General features: G+C 35.4%; 1 protein-coding gene across 4 annotated transcripts in view; it reads left to right on the plus strand.

Annotated features, from left to right (window-relative positions):
• Window positions 1-17,811, plus strand: part of LOC138711750 (ubiquitin-conjugating enzyme E2 G1) — a 98,811-nt gene that overhangs the window by 60,895 nt on the left and 20,105 nt on the right. Inside the window, exon 6 of one of the 4 annotated variants that reach the window (XM_069842933.1) lies at window positions 11,087-11,622. The exons of the other annotated variants lie outside the window; for them this stretch is intronic. The gene's annotated coding sequence lies outside the window, so the exon portion shown is untranslated. Of the gene's footprint in view, window positions 1-11,086; window positions 11,623-17,811 lie in introns of those variants that run through there. 4 annotated transcript variants of the gene reach the window in all.

Genomic DNA, 17,811 nt, shown 5'->3' on the forward strand with positions numbered 1-17,811 from the left:
ATTATTATATTACTATTATTATTATATTACTATTATCATCATTATTATTATATTACTATTATCATCATTATTATTATATTACTATTATCATCATTATTATTATATTACTATTATCATCATTATTATTATATTATCATCATTATTATTATATTACTATTATCATCATTATTATTATATTACTATTATCATCATTATTATTATATTACTATTATTATTGCTATTATTATTATTATTATTATTATTATTGTACATGGCATTGTGATTTTACCTTCTTTGGTGGTATCTGGTATTAGTTGGCATCACTGAAAAGATGGCCAAATTAGTCTTTTAGGAACTGTTCTTACGTGATTCTCACATTAATATGAAATTTTTTGTTTTGTTTTTTTTCTCTCTCTCTTTTTGCGAACACATATCTCATATCAACATCATCTAAATATAGGCCCTAAACTAAGCATGGTTGTTCAAGTTTTGGGGAATTAGTAGAGGTTCACAAGGAATTTTGTGTGAATTGTTTGCAGGTAGTGTGGTTCCCTATATATTACATGGACAGTGAGAGGAGCTTTTCTGCGTACACGAAAATACTCACTGTTGCACATATTTTCTTGCAGATAATTTAGAAACCTTGTTTAAGTTAGTTACATTTTCGTGATGCTGATATGTGAAAGCAAAAAATATATTAAACTAATTTAATATACGTTTAGTTTACAACTTCTGTGATGAAATACCCACTGAAATAGCAGCAGGTTTAGCAACGAAATAACACATTTTATTTCACCAAAAATGCTATTCCTAATCATCAGGGATAATAATATTAGAGTAAACCTTTATTTATACATTGTAATGAGGTCTGAAGAGAAAAATGTATAACTGAAATTAAATTTAGTAACATCTGAACTAGCGTTAGTTAATTAACTTGTGTTTAATTTACATAAACATTGTGTTAATTTGGACTGCTTGCTCCTGAGAAATAAACCATGCCCTCAAATTGCAATAACTGTCCATAAACTGTTCAGTTACATCATGATATGTTAAGAAACATTTCACTGTTTCTAAAGTTGCAAAGGCTGGTTCACAATAATCTGGCAATGAGAACTGACAGAATGTGAATGTGAAGACTTTTGCTTCACAATAAACCGAGAACGGAAACTACTATAGAGAATTCCACGTTAAGAAAAAAGCTGTTCCATCAACTGTTTAGAAGTCTTTTCTTGAGACTGGGAATTAATTAGTTTCCTTTAATCCATAAAACATAATTTCATTGAGAACTAGAGCAATTTCATGTGCTAAAATATTGTTACACCTCTAAAATTACCATGTATTTAATTTACGAATAATGGGGTAACAGCTAAATTGGTGGAATAGCCTTCTGCTTTCTTGCCAAACATCCCCGCTGAGGAATTTTAAGAGACAAGTAGGGGTGGTACAGTTGAGGCTAAGATTTCACACTGTTAAAACACATACAACATTGTCTGTGTTTATTACATAAAGTACATAAAATTTAACTGTCAGCAAAACAATTAAGGCATTAGGTATGTAACTTAAGTTCTTGTTTGATTATAATGTGAATTTAATAACAGAAATTACAGTAGAACTTGGTTATAACGACATCCAAGGGGCCTTAAAAATTATGTTGTTATAAACGAGTGTCGTAGTAACAGAGATTCATATTATCAGTCTAGTGAGGTGGAAAATAAAAAATAATAAACATAATTAGGCTTATTTTAGATTTATGTATTCACTTTTAAGCCTGCCATGAACACAATAAAATACATGTACAATTATAAATACAGTATTCTGTATTAAAACAGTTTGTTCAGTACTCACCAAACTTCTTTACTGAGGAGTGAAGTAATCAGTCATTTTACTCTGTTGTCTCCTACTTGCCCAATATATACTTTCTAAATTACATTCTATGTTCATAATTTCAGTTGCAATTTCATTGCTCCCTCCCCTAGCTTCATAGAAATGTTCACAATTCTAATGGCTTCTAAAGTGTCACTCACTTCTTTTAGTGGCCATACTGCGTTAAAATGCGTGCACTTAGTGAAAACTTTCTGTCGAAACTGACCGCATGCAGGTACCATTAATACCGCATGAATTCGGGCAGGTTACAATGAGGTGGGGAATCTACCTGCATTCCAGAGGTCTATGATAGAAGGTGACAGTAAAGAATTTACCAGAGTTCAACAAAATATTTCTGAAAATACTGTGATTCTTAGAAAATTGTATTCCAAACTGAGGTTGAAAATGACGTTATATCCGAGGTAGACGCATATACGTTTGTCGTATTAAGCAAGGTAGAAAAGCATATGTCTTATGGGGAATTAGTTGGGATCACAGAATATTTGACGTTATAGACGAGGTGTCGCACAAAACGAGGTCGCTATAGCCAAGTTCTACTGTAGTATTAGTATTATTATTATTATTATTATTGGTACTATTATTTGTAATTGCAGTAACTTTTTAGGTATCTAAAACTGTATTTTAGAGCCTAGTTGAGGTGTCTAAAAGTTGGTTAATGGCCTAAATGTCCGAAGTCTAATTATAATGTATATATCATTGTGACATTAATATTTTTTTTTATCATTTGAGCGGACTCAAACGTACCTATCTTGAGCAATAAACTTGCTTGAACGCTGTACGTGTTAAGAAGAGAGTGAGATAGTGATACTATACCTCACTTTTTCTTCTAACAGAGGCATCTTACGGCAACAGTGTACTAGGCAAGGCCGATAAGACCAATGCTTTTTTCTTAAGCTAGAATCCTCTATATGCATATTGAAATGCATGTCATTAACAATATGTAAGTTGATATTATACTTTCTGATGTTATTTGTGTATAATTGACCAATGATGTTCTCTTATGAGTACATCCAGCACAAAATTTATGACACGGAATATTTAAGAATTCAATTCATGGGGTTATCGGGTCACATATACACATAGCATATATTGAAAGTGATTCTACTGAATTTCTGTGTTAGGCCCATAACACACTTGAGTTTTCGCTAGCGAGAAATGTGTTGTGAGAAAGAGGCGAAGAGCCTTCCTCCACACACTTGGCGAGTTCTCGCTATCACAGATCACACCTCGCTATGATCATCTATGCACTGCCTTCATGCAGAAAGCATTTATCTGATTATAGTAATCACTCGTTGGGGGAAATATTATAGGTTATGTATTTACGTATATTGTCGTACTTAAATAGGCTATATAACCTGTAAGTATATTGCCGTACTTTACAAATTACGTATGAACGCTATGTTGAATCTGAGTATTCAGATGATGAGGAAATGGAGTTACATGAACATATTTTGTTAATGAAAAGAAAAAGTAGGCCTAAAATTAAAGCCAGAAATATCTGAAAATCACATTGTATCTTCTGAAAATAAGGGCGAGTTTTGGACACTTTCGATTTGGCATTATTTCAGGTTGAATAGATCTCAGTTTTTTGCTATTCATGATATGATAGAGAATTGTTTGCTATGTTCTGAATAAAATTATGTAAACTGTTAAGACATATAGATATATTATTTCAAATGTTTAATTAATACTATTAAATCTCATTAAAATAAAATATAGCCCTATTTATTTTCAGATAATCTGATATTTATCTCCAGATTTCTTCTTTAAGTTTCGTGTTTTTATAATTTTCATCCCATGTATCATATAAATAGGCCTACGGGTGACATCGTACAAGTTTGATAAGTTTCGAACTGCAATTATCAGCCAACTTTCCTCATTTTCAAATAAAAACAATACAATTCATCGCCACCACTAATATCTTTTTCTACATTCAATCGTCATAAAGAGTATAAATGTCAAACATCTTTGATAAATGTATTCAAGAAAATTCGCTGAGCTACCAATTTCAGCGAAAATTCGCGCGAGGTTTTTGTCTCGAGTGAGAATCTCTTCCAGTGTGTGGACGTCCATTTGAATCCATGTTATCAATTTTTTTATTTTCTCGCAACACATTTCTCGCTGGTGAAAACTCTGCAAGTGTGTTACGGGCCTTAGACATGATGTATGATGAAGAAATTGTCATGGCCTCCTTGCTACAAAATATACGATGACCAAATAGCTTTATAATGACAAACAGAAAGAATCTAGTAGGCTGTGATCACAAACGAGATGGCAACTTTCATGTTCCTGTTTCTAGGCTCTGGTAAACGTCTCATAAATTGTGAATCCTCACATTTAAATATATGTATTTTAACAGTTTTTACGTTCTCATTGTTTCCATTCACTGTTTGTGGACCAGGCCTAACATCATCATTAGATTGTTGGAGGTAAACATGGGCAGCTTCGAATTTCGACCTCAGATTAAAAAAACGCGTAAGTGCGAAACATATGAAAAGTTTTACTGATTTGTATTTTATGTCCCTATCTGAGAGTATAATTCAATTTTTCCATAATTCAAAATGTTCCCGGGCTTCCAGTCAGATAATAAGTTGGTGATCCACCGACGTTTCGAGAATGTCCGTTCATCTTCCTCGTCTTCAGGATTAACTGGTAATTAGGGGAGTATCTCGCTCTTTATTTATAGTGCTGGGGGGAGTAGTCAGCTGAGGAGCTGGATGCTGATTGGCTGTCCGTATTCCATGCATTGCGGACTACGGCGTGAACCTGCCAATGTGTTGTGCGGTGTGACTGATTGACTGTAGTCTCTCGGTAGGCCCGGTGAACGTGTTCCCATATGTGTTCCATTGATGATGGGCCGCTGTCAGGGTGTTGAGAAATTTTATAGCCGGTGTCCATGCAGCGCTGAGTTGGAGACCATAGTCCCAATTCACGTTACCGCATTTCGCTGCTATGGCCAGAATTTCCTTATGGGATAACTCTACCAATGCTGATAGGATATTAATTGCACAAAAAAAATTATACGATCCATTTTTAAATTAAAGAGTTTTGACTCATGCAAACCTTATTTTAAACAATATAAAATTTTAACATTTCCATCCATTTATATTTACAAATGCCTAATTTTCTTGAAACAGAATGAGAATAAATGCAACAAGAATTCAGATTATCATCATGGATGAATATATTATAGGATGCGAAACTTACTGAGTTTCCCGTAACACATACTAGAGGCGCTGTTGTAGAAATTGACCTTGCTGCCATCTGTTTGGGGGAGGGGCGTTATTACATCTGGCAGCGCACCAAGTAGCGAAAAAAGTAATTACTCCATGCATTTAGCAGTGCACCTGGTGACGAAAATGTTAAACTGTGCAGAAAGTATTCCCACCTACCCTCATTGATTCAAAACTAACCCAATTTAAAATAAAATATTTACCGTTTTATTCCTCACAGCATATTCTACTGAAAATTCTTACCGGAGTCAACAGAAAGATAAAAGAGACGATGTGTTTTACACTAACCGATTAAAATATAACCAGACAGAGAGAAAAAATAAAGCAAAAGGTTAGATAATTGGGATTGTATTCTTTCGGTATTTATTGTACAGCGCAATGGAAAAGTCTGCAAGAACTACTTAGATAGTTCAATTTATTATATTACTATTACTTTACAATACATTCAACAACACTATTTTTACAACGTCCATAAACATCACTGTTTAACATACACTGCTTATACACACACGTATCACTTTATGTTCACTTATTAGCAAGTTTCTGTCTGCCATCTCGTCTCCTCGACTCTCGAGCAATATCTCGAACGGATAAATAGAGAACTCTGGGTAATGTACCCAACACATAGTTCTAACGTTTACCACCTACGACGTTGGGCGCTGATCATCTTATTTCAGACCACCTCGGCCAGATGGTGCTGACCGCAGTTTCGCATCCTATTATATATTTATCCATGTTATCATAATTATAATACACGAAATGCACATCTGTCTCAATAAAAAATCATAGACTTGTGAAATATGAAAAATCGCCTGCATATACTAGCATTGTATTTTTTAATAAATTACCATTGCAGATACAAACTTTACCTTATGCAAAATTTAAAGTGAAATTTAAACAGATTTTAACTGATCAAACTTTTTATTCAGTAAAAGAATTCTTAAATCATAAGTTATGATATATGCAATACTACTTGATTATATTATTTATTTTAAATGAATTTTAACTTGTAGTGTTTTTAATTTTATTGTGTTTTTTATTTATTATGTAATTGATCTGTACATCCATGTATATGGCCATGTATAGAATAAACAATCAATCAATCAATCCTTAACTCTTCTATCCCAGTAGCCCGAACACTTCGCCAGGACCTCGGTATTATTGAAATTAGCTCTATGACTTTTTTCAATACAGTGTTCGGCCAATCCGGATTTTTCTAGCTGCATTAACCTGATGCTTTGTTGGTGTTCAGAAAGACCCGTAGTTATTGTACGTCCAGTCTGGACAAGGTAAGCTACCTCACATTCACAAGGAATGCGGTAGATCCCTGGTATTTTTTATTTTTTTATTTTAGTAGGTTATTTTACGACGCTGTATCAACATCTAGATTATTTAGCATCTGAATGAAATGAAGGTGATAATGCCGGTGAAATGAGTCTGGGGTCCAGCACCGAAAGTTACCCAGCATTTGCTCATATTGGGTTGAGGGAAAACCCCGGAAAAAACCTCAACCAGGTAACTTGCCCCAACTGGGAATCGAACCCGGGCCACCTGGTTTCGCGGCCAGATGTGCCGACCGTTACTCCACAGGCATGGACCCCTGGTATTCTGAGGCCTAGATCGTGTTTTATTGTCGGACCATCGAGTCTGTGCCCCTTCAGCGCTGTCGCCGTTCTTGGAAAAGTTAACGCCTGTACTCACTCCATTCCACCAGCTTTCCTCCCACCACGTTAAACAGCAGGCCACGAACCTTGCCGAATAGGGATGTTGCCAAACTTCCGCCAAACAGTGTCATGTCTCTTGAATATTGCTTATTAATAATGTGAGGTTAATTATTACTTATTCATAATTTAATTTAAGTAGATCTAATGAGGCTGATTGTCTTCTACCATTAATTGGAGATAATTATATGATTATAGTGGATATTTGTTGGTTAAATGGAATTTACGTGAAGGCAATCTATTTCGTTTCTAGAAAGAAATGTTTTCGTCATAAATATTTTTTCTTCACCTTATTATCTTATTTTGTTAGGTTATTTACAAAAGACCAAGACTTGTATTATGCATAAAATTACAGAGGGCATATCCCGGACATATCTGAATCTGAGTCACTACTATTGCTGCTGCTGTCTTCACCCAAGTTGATAACACATCTAGCTACTTCCTCTTCTATTAATCCGTAACGTTTCTTTCCCACCTTGGAAATTTATTGCTTTCCTCGCAACCTTCAATAATTTCTTCAAAGTCGGAACTTCTTTCTGCATGGTATAAAATTATTGTATCTTTCTTCTTAAAATATATCGGTCCATATCATCTACAAGAATTAAAAGTTCCCTTGGTCTGTTCCTCCCTGGTGATTCTAGCTTTTCATCTCCTGCACAGACTCCCTCTCTCCTGATTTTCTTTATTAGGCGCTCTGACCTGTCTATATAAATTACATAAAATGTTGTATTATGTCAGTATTAGTTAAGTAAGTAATTTTAATACGTAATCAATTGAAATAAAATAAGCCTCACCTGTGATCGTAGCTGCTCTTATCGTTGCCTGATTTATAGGGAACAGATATTGACCTGTTTGTTTCTCTTTATTGAAAAATTATATTACTTGCTTAATAATATTTTTGTCACCTCTCCGTGCTACAGTATTGATATTAAGTTGACAACACTGGACTGCAAGTGCAAATAAACTGAAGAAGGTTCAAAATTGTCAACAGTAGGGGAGAGAAAGGGAGAGAGATAGAAAAGAGAGAGATAGGAATACAGGGAGGGAAATGAATTACCGAGGCTGAGAAGGAATTAGGGTTCAGTTCGCATACCTTACGGGGGCACAGATCTGATGGTCCGGCTATACTGATCTTACCCTGTTTCTAATTTTAGGCCTGCCGTAACCTGTCTACCATTCACAGGGAAATTGTCGGGAAAAATAAGCAGACTGCTCTACAAGCATGGAATAAAAACAATCCATAAACCTCCTAAAATTAGGAACAGGATCGGATCAGTAAAAGACGATCTAGGGCTCAGAATTCCAGGGATCTACTGCATTCCTTGTGAATGTGAGGCAGCTTACATTGGACAGACAGGACGTGCAATAACTACGCAACTTTCTGAACACAAGCATCAGGTTATTTATTTATTTATTTATTTATTATACTCCAATTTTACAGAGAACCCTATTTTACCTGAGATAGGTATGTTAGGGTTATAAATACATAATAATAATAATAATAATATGATTAATGAAGTCTCCTATTGAATTAATCGTACGTTTCAATTATGAAATTAATACAATTTTACAAATCTATAAATTCAGCAAATCTCTAGAAAGTTTTATAATTTATATACATGAATGAATGAAATGCAATGAGATGAAATTAAATACTAAAATAAAATCTTATATTTCAGTTCACAAGTTTCATTAAATGTATACTATATTATAACCTAAGCAAATAACTAATCCTAATATTCACTAGAATGTAGTTTAAATTTCTGTGGGTTGAAATCTCTGAAGACGTTACACAGTTTTCCGTTAAACATTGTTGTTACAAGCAGTTTCTAAATTTTATACAAATTTATCGTGAATCTATTTTAAATTATTATCCTAATTAATTTCTATCAACTGTTAATTTAAATATTTTTAGCAAAATATATAAAAACTATAGAAAGAAAATAATAATAATTCAGTGGAAATATACAAATTTTATCATGTGTTCAGATTACAACTTTTGTGAACGTAATTTACATATCTCATAAAATCTTGATAACAGCATTTATTTCGGAACACTTGTATTGGTGGGGAGTACTTGGTGTCGCACCTGTCTAACCGACAAACTAGTTCAAGATGTTGCAGTTCAAATTTGTGACAGTCGAATAACAAATGTTGGACCGTTTGCAGGGAGTCATCACATGCACAAATATTTCCACCTTCTGTTTCAATCTTGAACCTTTCGAAATAGCTACCAAACTTGCCATGTCCAGATAAGAACTGAGTAAGAACAAAGTTTGGTTGCATTAACTTAGAATTTAGTCTATCGTATATGGTAGGGAAGTGTAATTCCCTAGTTAAAGCTCCCTTTGTGCTGCGAACCTAGTAATCATTCCATTCATTAATTACACGTTCTTTTAGACACTTCTTCACATAAGACATTTTGAGTACCTATATTCCAGATCCGAAACGGGAGCCTGTTTTGTCAACACATCAGTATGCTCATTTCCAGTTGTAAAGCATCAGGTTAATGAGGCCAGAAAAATCCGGGTTGGCCGAACACTGTATTGAAAAAGGCCATAGGGCTGGCGAAGTGTTCAGACTACTGGGATAGGAGAGTTAAGAAAACCCTGGCCATAGCGGCAGAAAGCGGTAACCTGAATTGGGACTCTGGTCTCCAACTCAGCGCTGCATGGACACCGGCTATATCATTTCTCAACACCAAGACGGTGGCCCGTTAATGGAAGGCACATGGGAACACGTCCGCCAGGCCTAGAGAGAGACCCGTGGTCAATCAGCTGCACCGCACAACATAAGGCAACATGTCGGCCATGTTCACGCCGCGGTATGCAATGCATAGCACACGGACAGCCAATCAGTGCCCTGCACCTCAGTTCGACTACTCCCCCGGGCACTATAAATAAGGAGCAATATGTCCCCCTAATTACCAGTTAACCCTGAAGACGAGGAAGATGAACATCCTCAAAACATCGGTGGATCACCAACTTATTAATAGGGAGCGGATTTTTATGTGCTAAAAAATTTAAATATATTTATTTTTTATGTGCTAAAAAGTACGAAAATATTTGCTAAAAATAAAAAAAATATATATTTTTTTTAAATGTGATAAAAATACCTTACTTAGCTTGGAAAAAAAAATGTTACTAGGTACTCACCAACCACACTTGAATGCTAGTAGTTGGCCGAGAATTGCAGTGAACAACAAAGGTCATCTCCAAATTCTCCATCACAAATGCATGCCGATTATCTCTGAACAACGACTTATACTGTGAAAACGATCTTTCCACATCACAGGACGTCAGACGTGCATATTTAAAGAGAGGAATGTCACAAACACATACGCCGTCAGTTTCACCTACAGGCACACCCTCCAGTACTTGAGCAACTTTACACATTTTTTTGTATCCACTGTTTTATCCAAACACATTGTGGAATTTGTCCCTTAGTACTTGTACTTCTGAACCTGGTAGTGAGTCTAGTTTAATTTTCACAGCACGCACCTCCCTGTTTCAGACAACAGGTTTTTGGATGTTTCGAGTTTTTTTATGGTGTCACATAAAAAGCTTAGATTTGCTAATAGGAAAGCCAAATCGTTTTTTAAACAACCATCTTTCAGTATATCTTGAAGGATATCGATTGACGAAGCCTGATAACAGGGAATCACAACAAGATGTATTGCCTTACTTGATGGATATGAGCGAGAGGCGAGAGATTTGTTTAAATTAAATAATGTTCATACCCGAGCTCTTATCTGTTGTGTTCCACAAACAAAGCGTGGAATGAAATCATCTTCAGCAACAATAAACATTCCTAATTATGTGTTGCAAGATCTCTCCTCCTTGTCCATGTTAATTTATTCTCTAATAATAACATTGATATGCTGCCTAGCAGTTCTCGGAACTTGAAGCGATACTATTACAAAAATGGATCACGGATACACCACATAGTTCTTAAAAACATGAAAATTTCTTGTAAAAAAATTATTTAAGTAAAAAAAAACTCTAAGATTTATGTGTTTATAATAGATTTCCTGAAAATATGTATTTACATAATTTTTTTTTTTGTGAAAATATGTGTTTTTATGTGATATAAAATTCGGGTTTTAAACTTCATGTTCGGAATTTTTGTTAATTGCGTTTTATCACACGCAAAAATAATATTTAATTACATAGAAATCCGCTCCTTACTTATTACCTGGCTGGAAGCCCGATAAGGTTTTGAATTATCACGTTGCCAGGAAAGCTTCAGTACTTATTTCAATTTTTCCAGGCTAGCAGAATTCCAGCATTGTCTCAGGTGGCCATATCTGGAGATGATTGGTAATCAACCAACCATTAGCGGAAGAAGTTTCGTACTTGAACCAAATTGTAGAATTAAATAAATTCGGTAATATAAATCCTTTGAACTTGGTCATTTTACGTTTTACTTAACATAATGTGAAATTATGCAATAATCATAAAACAATCAACATGAAGATCACCAAGAGAGGGGATGAAAGAAAAGACTTCAGAAAGGGGAGTTAAGAATGGAAAGTAAACTGAATGATGTGAAGTAATGACAATAAATTAGCACTGTTTTATAATATTTTCTACATATTGATAAGCGTAAATACAGTAAACCTTCATTTTTACGTTTTATGGGTATCTGAAGAAAAAAGGCATAAGTGAAAAAAACGTATAATTGAAATGACATTTAATATCATCTGAAGTAGCATATTGAATAACATGTGATTATTTTACAAAAAGAAAATCTTATTTTGGACTGCTTGCTTTTGTTTCTTCCTAAGAAATAAATCATGCTCTCAATTTGTAATAACTGTTCCGTAATTTATTCAGTTATATCAAAATACACTCAGGGACAAAAAAACCCGGACACTTCTATATTTGCTTGTATTTTGTTGCCAATTATTTCAAAATGAAACAAAACCCATTTAAAGAAAATAATGTTTCATTTAGCACCTGATACGACAACATTTGAAAAAAAAAATCTCTGATGAGAAAATTTGCAAAAAATTACAAAGGGCGTATAACTATGGCATCGTTTGGTCTGTTTTTTTTTTTTCATTTTATGGCGCCTTAAACATTAAAAACTCTTTTTACTAACTGGTATTACCCCCTCTGGCTTGAATAACTGCATCCATACGTCTTGGCATGCTCTCAATTTGGTTAGCAATGTCTTCTTGAGGAATAAGTTCCCATTCTTCGCCAAGTGCTCGCCTCAACTCTTGTAACGATTCTGGTCTCGGTCGTCTATTCTTAACACGCCGTCTCAGCATGTCCCACACGTGTTCAATTGGGTTCATGTCTGGACTCCTTGCTGGCCATGGAAGAACATGGATTCCCATTTCTTGGAGATAATCTCCGACCGCATGGGCAATATGCGGCCGTGCATTATCATGCATTAAAACAAAATTATCGCCTACAAATTGGCCAAATGGCACAACATGATCAGCCAAACATTCATTTATATACTTATCAGCTGTTAGTCTTCCATTTCCAACAAAAACCAACTCTGTACAAGCATCCGTACACACTCCTGCCCAAACCATCACTTCACCATCTCCATACGGCACATTTTCGGAAATGCAACACTGTGGAAATCGTTCTCCCCTCCTTCTCCAAATTCTTTCACATCCATCAAGTGAGCACAGATTGAAACGGGACTCATCGGTGAACAGAACACAGCTCCACTGTACATTTCTCCAATCCCTGTGATCATTTGCAAAACGCAGTCGTTCAACTCGATGCATCCTGAGAAGTCTGGGACCAGTTGCAGGTCTACTTGATATCAGTCCACTTGCTTTCAACCTCCTTCTAACTGTTTTGGCCGAAATTGGGCGTCCATGCATGTTAACAAATTGCTGGGCTACACTAGTAGCTGGCAGGTTGCGCTCCCTAAGAACTCTCAACACCATATACCTGTCTTCATTTGGATTTGTAGCTCTTGGACGACCCGAACCTGGTCTTCTGGTATATTCTAGGGTCTCTCTATACCGTTTTACGGCATCATGGGTTGTGCTTCTAGCCATATTCATAACATTTGCAAAGTAACGTACACTGCGTCCATCATCGTAAAGGGCTACAGCTCGAGCCACATCTTCAGGTCGCATCTTGTTTTAAGACAAATGTTACAACCCCACTTAAACTCAGAAAATGTAAAAATAAAGAAATAACGAATGATACGATAATTAAGCACAATGATGGTTGAGACAAAATTGTTATAGCTGAGACTCCGAAAGCAAAATTGGAATATTTGGTTGTAATGGCTTGTTTATAAAACAAAAAATAATCAACAATGTATACACGTCTCCATAACAACAGATGGCTACCATAATATTATATGAGAAGATAATATTTTGCAAAATACCAGCAAGTATTAAAGTGTCCGGTTTTTTTTGTCCCTGAGTGTATTTTCAGTTTGGGGGAGTGTTAGGGTAGTTATATTCACACAGTTCCTGTTTTGAAAGAACAGAATACTTCTGAAATATTTATGGTAAGATTGATAAGGAGACCTGACCATTGAGAAACAGCATACACTCCCTAGAGAAGAACATGTTTATGATTGGAAACGAAAACAGAGGTAGCTGTTTATGAAAATATAATTGCTTCCTGAATCAGTGTTATGAAACTTACAAGGCACTCCTAATGACACATCAATGTTTGTGTTATGGCACAATTTTTAGTGGTGACAGCTCTTATCGCTTGTAGTGAGAGAGCAGACTGCAGTTCCACAGGTTCACAGATAGGCAATTATGAGAAACAGTTGCCAGCTGTCGTGTCTAACCAACTGCACTGAACATATGTTTTTATATGAATATTTGAAAATATAATTATAATTTGTACCACATTTCTTGTGTATTTTATCACACTCTAATATATACAGTTACGAAGCTCAATACGTAGTAAATATGCATCCATAGATAGTTGCTAACCACAAGGATCGCTAATATCACCTCATTACAGACAATGCGAAATAATACCGGCAGTCTATTGTTTCTAGCACCCTCACAACTCAAGCTTCGTGACTTGTATATACTGTCTTCGTGCTACGAGTTGGCGCGGGGAGTAGATAGGCGGGACGGGGGAACTTTACGCTACACTCTGACCTGAAAGCTTCGTCCACTTACATGGCTACACGGGAACAGAGTCAGACATCAAAGATTCCGCATCTTCGATGCTGTCGCTATGACTATCATTATCACATTTTTTCAAAATTTCTTATGATAATCGTCTGTTTATTTTCCAGCCGTGTATATTAATTCGAATCTCTCAACAAAGCCATTAGCCCCACCTCCCCCATCCTGATGAACAACAATGAGTGTTCTGGACACATTTACGGTAGTCAAAACTCCCGTAACATTTTTATCGTGCCAGAACTTGGGAAACGTTAAATTGGTAGGTCTATCTATCCGCATTTCGTCCAGATACAAAATCGGTTTTTCCACTTTCCTAAGCTTTCTTATTTGCTGTAGATATCTTCACGTATCCAAATTTACAGTGTTTTCCTCAATTTTTTTTTGCTGCACACTTCTTCCACCTGAAATCCTTTTTCTTCAGTATTCGTCTTAATGTTGTCTTTCATTTCAAATCAATTCTCTCTTGTAGCAGGGGTAAAAGCTTGTTACTACTTTTTTTTTTAGTTGGTTATTTAACGACACTGTAATAACTATGTACTAGCTTCTTCAGTGTCGATTGAATTGATGATGGCGAGATGGTATTTGGCAAAATGAAACCAAGGATTCGCCATAGATTACCTGACATTCGCCTTCCGCTTGGGAAAACCTCGGAAAAAACCCAACCAGGTAGTCAGCGCAAACGGGAATCGAACTCACTCCCGAGCACAACTGCAGATCAGCAGGCAAACGCGCTACCTCCTGAGCTACGCCGGTGGCCCTCTTTCTTTTTCAAATAAAAATTCTCAATTATATCTTTTTTGTCAATCTCCCGTCGAAGTCATCTACGTTTGCGTTTCGGTAAGTCTGGACGTTTACATTTTTTTTCTCCCTCAGGTGTCGACAACGCACTTTCTTCTGTGCAGTCTTTCATTTCATTCCTTATACGCTGTATTGTTCTTGTGGATAGATTAGAGTACTTTTCTACCTTTGCTGTAGGTTTCGTAAGAGGAATGCAAAGGCACTGTTGTTCATTTTCTTCATCACAGAATTATTTTGCACTTCTAATAACATTCCTTTCTTCGCTATAGATTGTCAATCCTTGTTTCCTCTTTGTCGACATATTTACAAAAACAAAAAACTGCTATAAACCTAAATAACAGTGTACAATAACATAAATTCTATTAACCGTATTATTATCAACACTATTAACACGAAAAGCAAAGGATAACTAAAGCAATACAAGATTTGCGGTATACTGAAAACAATTGTCTTGTTGAAACTAATAAAACACTACAGTAAAAACCCCACTATTATTTTCACAAAGTCGCAAAGACTCATAGACACGTGCAGTAGATGTTTGTGAAACAGGAATATTGCAATGAACAGCGCGGTGCGCATGCGCGACTCTTTCCCCTCCGCCCCGTCTAAGTACTTCAGCCGCCTTCTCCTGGCGTGACAACAGTACTAGACTGTGATTTTATGCTACGTTTCTGATAATGACATCCACAGTCTAAGACATACAGTCACGAAACTTCAACACTTTTTCTGCCAACATTCGCGACACTAGCGCCCAAGCGGCAGGCAAGGCACTGGCCATAGTCTCGTTCAGCCAGCACATGCTTTAAAGGGATGCGAGATGTTATAATAACGTTTTAATCATGCATCGGAATAAACGCAATGTGTGCAATAACGGAAATTGCAGTAACAAGTTTAAATCTCCGAATTTGTCGTTCTTCAGATTCCCTAAAGACCAAGAGAAAATCATGAATCAGGAATAACCAATAATCCACGTTGTAGGTAGCCTACGTATTGTGTTCTATAAAACAACTATTAGTTATCAGTTACCTATTTGTATGTCAGGAAGGAGAGTTTAAATAAAAACAAAGTAAATACCTGTTACAGTATATTATTTTTTGGTAGAAATCATATGTGTAAATGTGTAACCATTCCGATTTTGGATAATGTATCTACAGTTTTTAATGCAAGTAATTCCATACTTTTTGTATTCGTGTTTTTTTTTCTATATATTTTTCAAAAGTTGAACGTTATATTGCATTCAAGTAGGGATCATGGTGTTAATTTTTCAAGAATTCATGGAGTATTGTAATCCTTTTGCAAAATATTCACTTCTTTAATAAATCCAGATTGTGTCGATAGATTTCTGATGTGTTGGTGTAGATTCATGTGGCAGACGTATTAAGTTTTCAAGAGCCTTTTTAAATTTAATATAAGAAGCAATCTTTTCTGTAATAATTTGTATGACTGTTATTGGTGTTGATTTTACATTCCCAGTGATTATTTGAGCTGTTCAGAGCAGAAGTGGTGTGAGTCAAAATTAGGTAATGAGATTTAAAGTAAATATTCTGTAAAATACAGCGCAAAGTAGCAATTAATATATCCTTCGTGCTATTCACTGACTACTAATAGTTTAAATAAATTCAATATTAACTGCTACTTTGCGCTGTATTTTAAAGAATGTTTACTTTAACCTTCATTACTCATTTTGACTTACACCACTTCTGCTCTGAAAATAAAATTAGGCCTACATTTTCTGAGTTAATTGAAGTCACCATTTTTTCAACAAAATTGTGTGTTCATTTATTTGTTCTCACCTACGTCATATTAACAGTAAGGGCATGTAAATTACGTATTATATAGGTAGGATAAGTTAAAATTAAGCTTATGTGTGAAAACTGGAAATGTAATGTAAAATGCGGTGAACTTGCCATAAACATTTAAACCATAATATCAGCACTATTTGTCACTCAAAATAATAAAGGAAATACCGGTTCTTAAGAAATGAAAGATAATGAACTTCATAAATCAATGTCTGCCATATTAAGGTTTAAATCTACCCCTTTTTATTTTCAAGTTTACCTCAGCGGCCGAGTTTACCCCAATTTGCGGTATGGAAAATAGTTAATTTCTCAGGAAATAGGGAGAGGAGTTCACCACGCAATGTACCCTACAATTTTGAAGCTACTAATTTTGACTCTTCTCACAGGAAATATAGATTCTAATGATTCATAAATATATTCAGGAATGAATTTAATTAACCATCCACGTACGAACAATTATATTATTTCAAACCATGATACGTGAACAGTTCTATGATTCAGTTGTAAGGAGCAGAAAGAATTACGTTTATTCTCAGCTTCTGAAACTTGTAGATTAACTGCGTGTGAAATTCTTCTAGGGTTCTAAATTAAAATTAATAAGAATCATATACACTTACTGTATAGCATAAAAATATAAAACAAATTACGCAAAATCCGTTTTCTGATGTGTTATCATATGTCGTGTGCACACTTTTAACTTGCCTGCCGCTAGAGGGCTACTGTCGCGCCAGCTGTCAAATGTTGGCATATTTTATACGTATGAGTTGCGTGACTGTAAGTATTAGACTGTGATGACATCAGTGAAATACTTGCTCCATGGTGTTGCCATGACAACATTTTGAACAATTAATTGTTTATTTTATAGATTTTTATATAGTTTGTCCTGTTGAAGGTTTTTATGTTTGGTTCTTCAATGTAACATGTTTAAGAAATCTTGTTGTTTTCTTACTGGAATCATATGAAGTCATCTTATTTAATCATGAAACATCGTCATCTCACAACTTCTGAAATGCCGAGAGCTGTTGAAATGATAGAAGGTAGTCAAAGGCAGGCTCATGTTGCTCCAGTGTTGAACATATCACGAAGTGTTATTAACGATTGTGACTACGTTAGCAAATCACATGTGAGATTAAAAAACGTCATCAAGGCCGAGGAAGGAAAACAACAGTACGGCAGGATCGATGTTAAACACAGGCACGCTATTTCGGGTGAATGTTACTTATGTCCTGACCACTATAGGAGACATAGGCCAGTTTTACACT

This window comes from Periplaneta americana, chromosome 13 (genome assembly GCF_040183065.1).
Source record: "Periplaneta americana isolate PAMFEO1 chromosome 13, P.americana_PAMFEO1_priV1, whole genome shotgun sequence".
Taxonomy (NCBI): Eukaryota; Metazoa; Arthropoda; class Insecta; order Blattodea; family Blattidae; genus Periplaneta; species Periplaneta americana.